Consider the following 10008-nt stretch of genomic DNA (forward strand, 5'->3'; position numbering starts at 1 on the left):
AAATAATTAAGGGGAAGACGACAAATCGAAGTGTCGAGGTCAAAAATCAGCCTTATGTTCAATACAGATTAAGGCGGACCTGAACGAGAAAATCCCCCCCCCCTAATTTTAACCGGCATTTTGCAGTTGGTATTTTTTACAACCTAACCCAACGTAGTATAAACACCCTCAACCTCCCCATGTTAAGAGCGGCTTTCGGAATGGGGAGGGGTAATTCTCATTCCAGTCCGCCTAGATGAGTAGCCAAATACCTAAAAATTTTGACGGTATAAGTTTTTCAAAAATTACATGATCAATTTACGTAATTTTTGGAATATAACATCTTCGTTCCGTGACGAATACGTACATCACGACATCAGAAAAAGTGTCTGTATTGTTTTGTTAATAAATAATTCTTCATAGTATCGTAAAAACTTCTGACAACTATAAATATTAATCTGAAATCTAATGAAAGTTAAAGTGTTTACTTTGTTCACGTGTTTCCCTTGCGACTATTTAAACGATTGAAAGATTCCAATATTTATTGAAATCAAAAACTAATTTTTTAATCCTATAAAAAATAATAGGAAATTTAAATCAACCAGAACGTACTTCGTGTTTAAACAAGTCAGCCATTTTAATCTTTTAGAGTAGGAAAAAATTAATTACTTCGCGTACGCGGCAGTCGCGGCACTTCGACATTTGAAAGTAATTTGGAAGCATTTAAATTGTTAGATAGAAATTAGTTTCTAAATTATTTTCACTTATTTAAATCATGTTTTGTGAAAAATAAGATGAAAGAACATTAAACTAGGGCGAATTTCATTGTACACGCCGATAAAAGCCGCCCTGTTTTCTGAAGTTGGAAAGATGTCAAACAAAAGAGATAAAATATATTTAAAACTTGGCATTGGTTTAAAAAGAAAAAAATGAAAGTACGTATGCATCTATGTTTAACGCACTATTTTTTTTTAATAGTATTTTCAGGTTAAATTCCACTTTTACGATATTTTTAGTTTTTTTTTTTTTTTTTTTTTTAACTGTTGGGCGAATATAAAGTTACAAAACACCCTGGATTTCTGAATACCGCTATTTCAGCGCGGTAACAGAGGCACAAGTACCAAAATAAAAAAGTAATTTGCAGTTAATTTGAAAGTCAATATCACTTGAACAAGTAAAAAAATAAATTATCTGCTCATTAATTGTTAAAATGTCACACTCAACCAGTCAACCACTCAAAACTAATGAAAATATTAAAGTGACAATACTAGAATTTTTGGATAATGTCGCTAAACAGGATTTGCGGGTGACTGATGCAATGCAATGATGCATGCGAGACAAATAAGGCATTAAAAATCATTATCTTAAACATTATTACATGAGGAGTTATTTTGTGTAAAAATTTAATTTATTTTACCCAACGAAACTCGAGAAATGCATGTTTAAAGTGTATAAACATTCAACGAATAAAAAAAAAAATCAATATGGCTGTCCAGTTGCCATTTCGGAGACTAATAAGCAGCCTTGACCTTGTAATCAAAAACTAAGATCGAGTCAAACTGAACAAATCGATGTGTCTTCGGCAAATCTATTTAGTTCGTATCTTTATGAATTTATGTCGAGAAAGAAATAAAATAAATTCGGCGAAATCCTTTGCTGCATGCATCGCGTGCATTTCATAACAATTGAAACAACTTTTGGCACATGTGCACTTGCACTTTTGCCACCGTGATGAAAATAACGTTATTTTGAAAGCCATTCTTAACATGGGGAGGGGGATTTGTAACTATTCTGTGTTTCCACCTAAAAATTTAATAAAAAAATTGTGAAGCTTGAATTTAATCTGAAAAAAAAAAAAAAAAAGTTTAAAAATAGCACGGTGGCTAAAGTGCACAAGCACCCAACTTTTTTTCTGTAGAATAAATCAACGAAAAAATAACGCGGATCATTCTGCATTAACACCAAAATTAAAAATAATTCCCGAAGTATTATCGATTCATATTCCATTGGACTCCATCATAGTTTTTGATCGCAAGGATTAGTCATTTCTCGGGTTTCAATGGGTAAAATAAATTAACTTTTAACTCGAAATGACTCCTCATGTAATGTTTAAGATACAAGAAACATTTTTATGATCCGCGCTATTTTTTTTAAATCGTATTTCCAAGTTTTTTTGTTTGTTTTTTTTTTTTTTTCAATTGTAAGGTTAAAATACAGAATAGGTACAAAACACCTTCTCCTCCCCATGTTAAGAATGGCTTTTTAAATAATAACATTATTTCAGCACTCTCTGCATGCATGAGTGCATATGAATACCTTTTTCTCATATCACCCGCAATGAACCCCTATGTAGCGACATTACGAATTTGTTATTATAAAGTTCTTTTTTCTTGTCGCCGAGTTTTGTTTTCTTCTCGTATCAGGTATAGTATTGAGATAAATTTTTAGGTGTTTGTTAAGATAGAGTCGACAGCTCTATTTATTAAAATGTTTTAAGCAAAAACAACAGTATTTACTTATGTCGAAGTTAGCAATATATTAAAAAATTACGAGTTGAAAATTAATAATTTTTAATTATTTAAAAGTAATTTTACGGAAAATAGGGGAGGGGACGATTGCATTTCCCCTAGATGTGAACATCTTGAAAATTGCGAATACAGATGAGACTTACCTCCCTTTTCGACACTTTAATGGCTGGCGTACTGTTTTAAACCATTTTTACTAATAGCAGTTGTCCTACTTGATGAATTTTCGTAATTTTTGGATATTACCAATTCCGACATGAAAAGTACGGTTTTGGCTTAAACCCACAAATAAAAATCCATTTCTCAACTTACCAAGCACCAATTTTTATATTGCAGTAATTTTGGAAATAAAATGGTTACTCGTTCTTATCTTACACTACGTGGTCTTAATCAAGTACAACAGGGTGATTATTTTATGTTTAATTTGTATAAAGTGCCCCCTCTCTTCTAAAATATTTTCCCTGTCTGTTGGTGATAAAAAAAAAAAAAAAAAATCATACTTTAATTTTTCCGTCCACGGCGTGCGGCAAAAATTCACCTTAAAAATTGGGGGGGGGGGGGTAATATAGTCATTCTTGAGGAAATATGTAAAATTCCAACTATATGCTGCTGCTAGATTCGTGGTTGTAGAGTTGGATATGTATAGTGTATACCGTTGAAGCATCAATAAAAATAAAAGTGGAGAGGAGTTATTTTCGACATATGTTTAATTTTATTTAGCCTCAAGCCGGGTACCGATTGGAGACGAACAGTCCGTGTAGATCATTGACTTAAATAACGAAAGCTTGTTTTTTTTCTGACTCAGACAAGGAATAAAAAACACAAATTAAACATTAAGCAAGCACACCCCAATACTTTTCCTCTTTCACACACACACACACATACGTGTGTGTGTGTATTACAGGTCAGAAGATCAGTACCACCCGTTTCAAACCCAAGCAAGAGGGATTATAAGTGATCTCCCTTACCGACATAGAAATACACAATCTGTAATTAGAACATAAGAAAAAAAAATCGGTAAAACTATACAAACACCGTGACAGCGAATTGACCCTACCCCTAACCCTAAACCCTAACCCTAACGCTGTCACGGTGTTTGTATAATAATACCAAAAAATCGGTACTGATGCAGAGAAGGTGGGTGCGGTACTACTGATGTAATAACGTTTAGAAAACCATTCTTAACAGAGAGGAGAGCGTTTTGTAACTATTTTATCTTCCAATTACCAATTTTGGTACTTTTTTCACCGTGCTGAAATGACATTTTGAAAGCCATTCTTAACATGGGGTGGGGGATGTTTTATAACTATTCTGTGCTTCCACCTAACAATTAAAAAAAAAAAAAAAGATATCGTGAAGCTTGAATTTAACCTGAAAAAACTATTTAAAAATAGCGCGGTGGCAAAAGTGCACAAGCACTATTTTATAAACAAAAGGTACCATAAAACTTAGTGTTTTAAAAATAGCACGGTACCTTCTCTGCATATAAGTACCAAATTCCATTTAGCTATGTTTACAAGTTTTTCAACAAAAATTTTCATACATATTAGTTATTTCCCTTCTTGCGTTTTTCATCTTCATGAATTCCCAATTAATTGTCAATATGAAATATGTATCATGTATTTATCAAAAAGTTATTTATAGGCAAGAAACACACATGCAATCTGGTCTGGTAGTTGTATTGAAGAGATTCAGTTTTCGTATATTTACTTATATAATATATTTTGGTACTTGTGCCGGGAGTGATCCGGACGTAAATAATAACGTTATTATTTAAAAAGCCATTCTGAACATGGGGAAAGGAGGGTGTTTTGTACCTATTCTATACTTCAACCTTACAACTGAATAAAAAACATATCATAAAACTTTAATTAAACTTGGAAATACGATTTAAAAAATAGCGCGGATCACCCTCTGCAGTCTCTGCACTAGCACCTATATTTTTGTTTTGGTATTAATTTTGACAATACCCAATACATGAGCAAGACTATAGGAGCGTACAAATAAATGTATGATTAATGAGCTCTTACAAGGAAACGTTGGTTTCATTCCATCGAAGAAATTCATCAGGATAGCTATAGATAGAGAGTGTCTAACTGTGGCCGTCTAAAAGACGATACCCCGCTAATAACAATCCAATAATTTAATGATGGAAAAGATGCCATGAAAATAAAATTAAAAACGGGGGTTCATTTTCTTATATATATATATATATATATATATATATATATATATATATATATATATATATATACATGGTTATAACTGAAACAAAAATGCTACACAAAACAAACTTTGGATGACAAACATGAATTAAAAAAAAAAAAAAAAAAAGCTTCTACTTACCTTCGGTTAAAAAATGTACAAAATAAAATTCACATAAAAAAAAAAAAAATTTTTTTTTGTTTTTGTTTTTTTAATATATTTTTGTGCTTTTTTCCCCCTCCCTGTAAGTTATCGATCCTCGAGTTTGTTTTGAGGGAGATTTTGTTTCTCTTCGTTTTGTCTGTGCATGTATGTAGATATATGATATACAGTTAGTTTTTTTTGTTGTTTTGTTTTTTTGTTTGTTTGTTTTTTCTGAGGAATTTTTCGAAGAAAATAAAAAAAAAAATCCCAAAATCGGAAGATGATCTCCTCTCTCTCTGCTTTCTACATAGTTCTGGCGCGACGACTGAAAAAACAAAACAGCCAAGTGCGCATGCTCACGTGAATCTAGTATTCACTTCCGATTACTTGTCTCCCTTTGATTCTCTACTTACATTTTTATGCATTTCACAAAATAGTTTTACAAAATTAAATTTAAAGCTCTAAATTTGGGGGAAATAGAGGAGATTGTGATCATCTTTGTTTATCCTAGTCTTAACCAGACACAACCATGACTCACTGGGTAATAGTCTTCATATATATATCACTACATATACATGTAGATCATATATACATATAATCCAACCACCAAAATACCACATTTACTCTATGGACTGACTACTTAAAATATTCTCAATGACAAATAAAATTTAATTTATGAATAGAGAATTGAGCGAAAACAGAAACCCTAAAAATAAATAAATGAATAAATTTAATCAAATAAAACTGGGGAGGTGTTCTAAAAACCTTCCAAAAAAATGTAGAACGCACAGTTTTTGATTTGATTACGACAAGCAAGGCAATCTCTGAATGGGAAAGAAAAGAAACTGGAGTCCGTAACATGAACTCTAATAGCAGAAAATAAAAGAGGGCGGAGCTTATCTACTCAATTAGCTAAGATACAATGTCATTTAAGCGAGCTGAGTTCCAACCTGACCAAGGACCACATGTGCCATACTCATTGTTCAAGCGGAGGGTACACTGTCAATTAACCTCTATCCATCTTTTCATACACTCAATTCAATAACTATATTATTTATATAGCAACAGCAATAATAAATATTTAGTTTCTCCTCAAATTTAGAGATTTTATAAGCATTTATTTAGTTATTCATTTATTTATTGTTTCTTTGATACGACAGAGGCGCATGTGAACATTCATGCTTTCTTCTGGTTTAAGAATACATGTGTGTGAGATGATGGTTTACAGAACCATAAAAGAGAGATAATTCTATCAAAAATAGTTAAAGTAATTTATATATTAATTCTGTAGTACCTTTAACGTACATATATACATGCGTCTCTGTTTCCAGATTATAAATTATTCGATAGGGAGATCCTATTTATTAAAAAGGGGGATAGAAAGTGATAACATACTATAAACATTAAATTAGTATATAGATACGCTAATTTAATGTTTGTAGTACGTTATCACCTTCTATCCTCCTTTTTAATAAATAGGATCTCCCGATCGCTGGAGAGACGCAAAGTAAAAAAAATGTTTAAATAAAAAAAAAAATGATATCACTTTCGGGCTATATATGAAACTAAAATATACCATCTTGGTCTTCTGGCCAAGTAGTATCTATCCTGTTTAAAGATGATATAATGATATTGTGAGGTTTCCGTTCGCACCAAGCTACCATACAAGGTAAATATGTCACAGACTCATACCAGAATATTGGAGATAAAGCGTAATAACCAGATATATTCTGACACTACATTAAGCCGGTTACTTAGATAAATACTTTGACAGTAAATAGCTACAATAATATCGTGGGGTCTCCATTCATGCTGAACGTCCACAGAATGCCCAGCAGCAAATTATTACATATGAAAGATGCCACTGTGGAATTTTCACAGGTCTCGCTACTATGTGTTAAGAAATAAATGAACAACAAAAAGTAAATAATGATAAAATAAATATACAAAACTTACATTTATTAAAAATATATATCAATATTAAAAATACAAATTAAGCAAAATATTAAGAAAGAATTAATTTTATTTGAATATATATATATATATATATATATATATATATATATATATATATATATATATATAATATTAAGCTGAACGTGTATGTATGTGTGTGTGTGTCTGGTCACGAATAGGCTCCTATATGGTTGACTATTATAGAAAACTGATCACATATAAAGATAAAAGATGTATCGAAACACAGAAATTGGTATGTTTGATCTGGCATAATGATGATTCATTAAAATTGTGGGGTCTGCGTACACGCCTGGTCCACAAAGTATGGAAATAAAAAATTTTAAAATTAAAAAAAAACTTTTATAAGTGTTTTTGATATAGATGTACATAATAATACTTGTTATAAGTATGCTTTAACTTAAATAGGGATGGTATAATAAAATTGTGGGGTCTGCATTCACGCCTGGCCTCCATAGAATGGAAATAGGTACAAACTTTAATAAAGACTTTTCATATCTATCTGCGTAAGTATACTTTGATAATTATGTTTCAGTTTGAAGAAATATGGTATAATAAAATTATAGGGTGTTCGTTCGTGCCTGACCTCCAAAGAATGGAAATATGTCAAAAAGTTTAACAAGGTTTTTTAATATAGATCCACAGAATATTGTGATAAGTGTTTCAGTGTGAACAGGTATGGTATAATAAATTATGGGGTTTATCTATTTTATTTTTACTTTCATCATATTTTGCTTTGGTTTTGACACCCTCAAATTCGAAGCTATCTCTTTACAACCCTTGCTTTTCATAACCTATCATACTTTCATAAATCAGAGTCCATTTTCTGTAGGCTGTTTTTGAACCCAGTCAACGACGGGCACCTTTGCTAATATATATATATATATATATATATATATATATATATATATATATATATATATATATATATATATATAAATGTTTATATCTTTTCTGTATTTATTTCCTGTGTGTTGACGTGTAGGAATAGAAAAAGTCTTTTGAAAAAAAAACAAGAATGTTTCCTTCAAAAGCACATATTTTCGACTGATCCTTCGATCTTCCTCAGTGTGATTCATACACGTCAACACACAGGAAATAAATACAGAAAAGATATAAACATTCATATATTTTTCGTGTTGATCTTTTATTCATACATATATATATATACATATATATATATATATATATATATATATATATATATATATATATATATATATATATAGTGCAATCAAAGCAGATGCAGTGTTTATCTGATATAAGCAGAGGTAAACTTCAATCTAAAATACCGGTATTTATATATAGATATTGTAATCCTAACTAAATAAAAAAAGCTCAATAATAACACAATAAAGAGTAGAGCTTATTATAAGAGAAAAGAAATTTAATAAATTTAATTGTAAATTTCAACTTACAGTTTCAATTTCCTTTCTCTTGTATATATATATATATATATATATATATATATATATATATATATATATATATAAAATAAAAAATAAAATAAAAATAATTTTTTTGTTATCAAGTAAGATCTTTGACTTACTTGTTGTTTCATCAAATACTTTTGTATGCAAAATCCGATCTCGCATTTTGCTAATTCCAACCCTCTGATGAGAAGGAAAGTATTTCTTCGAAACTCCGCGGATTAAGGACTATCCACTTATCAAGTGTTTCCTTTTCAGGTTAAATATGTTTTTAACTCTTTTTCAAAGTGTTTTTTTAACATGTTTTATTAACTGTTTGCTCGTATATATATAAATATATATATATATATATATAGATAGATAGATAGATAGATAGTTTCTGTGTGTCGCTATGTGGAAGTAACACAAAGAGCTTGCTGAAAGAGAGGTTATGTATTTGCAGGGAGAGACTTTTAGGAGATGTGGGTTGGTTTTACCTTCCTAATAAATTAAAGCAAAGAACAAGGCACAAAAGAAACACAAACTTCCTTTTTGAACAATGACAATGGAGAGTATTTTATTTGTAGCAGGAATCTGTCAGACAGAGGTGCTAGCAAGCAGTGAGGGCTGAAACAAGAGGTTGCAAGCACACAGATATTTCGCCAACACACTAGATGCAACATGTTGGTCGCCGAAACACAAAGGATTCAGAGAAGGCTTGGCCCCAAGATGTGCGGCATGCAGGCCCACTAGTGTGTGGATACACCTTAGTGCCCACGAACATGCCCCAGCTATGGGTTAATGGAACTTATCAGCCATATGTAAAGTGGACTTACATAGTCTCCTAAGTCCAAGACTAGCGCTCAATTTATAACACCGCATGACGATTAATATTCCACTTTTTTCCAACCCATCTCATCGGTCGTCCCCATTCTTTACCTGGCCGCAACACCAGTGTTTTGTGCGCATTTGTTGGAAAAGTTCTGTGTAGTTGTGAGTTAGTCCTCACATTTGTGAGGATAATGGTCTTGGTGGTGGTGTTACTCTCGTGCTGCATCATGGGATTGGACTCGGCTTGTGCCTAATCGGGTCTTGGTTATCCACCTTCATATCTGTGTCAGATGTGTCGTCTGCCATCACTATGTCATCATCCGTCTTTTCCACATTCATCGTCTTGTATATGTCACACGGGAATATGCTGTTCTCCATTCTTGGTCTTTGGGAGGTGGTGTAGGGAGTGATTACATGGGCGAATAATCTGGCGTATTCATGACAGGTTGGATCTTCCAGAGGAAATGATGATTGCATAGCGTGATCCTGCCGCTTCTATCCAACCATATCCGGTATTGTTTATTACCTATGGTCGACAACTCTCTCTGTTTTTGTCCATTGTCATGGATATGCTCTTGAAAAGTTTGTTTAGGGTAGCATCTGAATAGAATTTGCAGTCCTTCGTACACAACAATTCTCAAAAGAAGGACATGATATTGGCCTGTAAAAATGCGTATGATACCTGGTTAACCAGTCAAAACCATGATCTGATGCCGGTGATGTTCGTCAGCGTTGGGAAGTTAATCATTTTTTTAGTTGGCCTTATGCCATCACCAGTTATTAAAAAGCCAGCAAATTCGAATTTGTCGCCTGAAAATTGAAACTTATCGGGATTGAAGGCAATTCCATTTCTGCCACAATGGGTGATATGACAGAAAGCAGATTCCATAGTTCTATCCCAGAGAAGGGTATCATCTATGCAACAAGTTTTTTATAGCACG

The 10008-nt window shown here is 32.1% G+C and overlaps 1 protein-coding gene across 16 annotated transcripts in view; it reads right to left on the minus strand.

Annotated features, from left to right (window-relative positions):
* Positions 1 to 5237, minus strand: part of LOC145245781 (SMAD family member 4-like) — a 474109-nt gene extending 468872 nt beyond the window's left edge. For 12 of the 16 annotated variants that reach the window (XM_080107423.1, XM_080107427.1, XM_080107414.1 and 9 more), the window contains exon 1: positions 4851 to 5237. The gene's annotated coding sequence lies outside the window, so the exon portion shown is untranslated. The remainder of the gene's footprint in view (positions 1 to 4850) is intronic. The other 4 variants (XM_080107415.1, XM_080107405.1, XM_080107419.1 and 1 more) reach the window with 3 other exon arrangements.
* Positions 5238 to 10008: the final 4771 nt, after the last annotated feature.

Source organism: Euprymna scolopes, chromosome 23 (genome assembly GCF_053919585.1).
Source record: "Euprymna scolopes isolate OS-2025 chromosome 23, ASM5391958v1, whole genome shotgun sequence".
NCBI classification, from domain to species: domain Eukaryota; kingdom Metazoa; phylum Mollusca; class Cephalopoda; order Sepiida; family Sepiolidae; genus Euprymna; species Euprymna scolopes.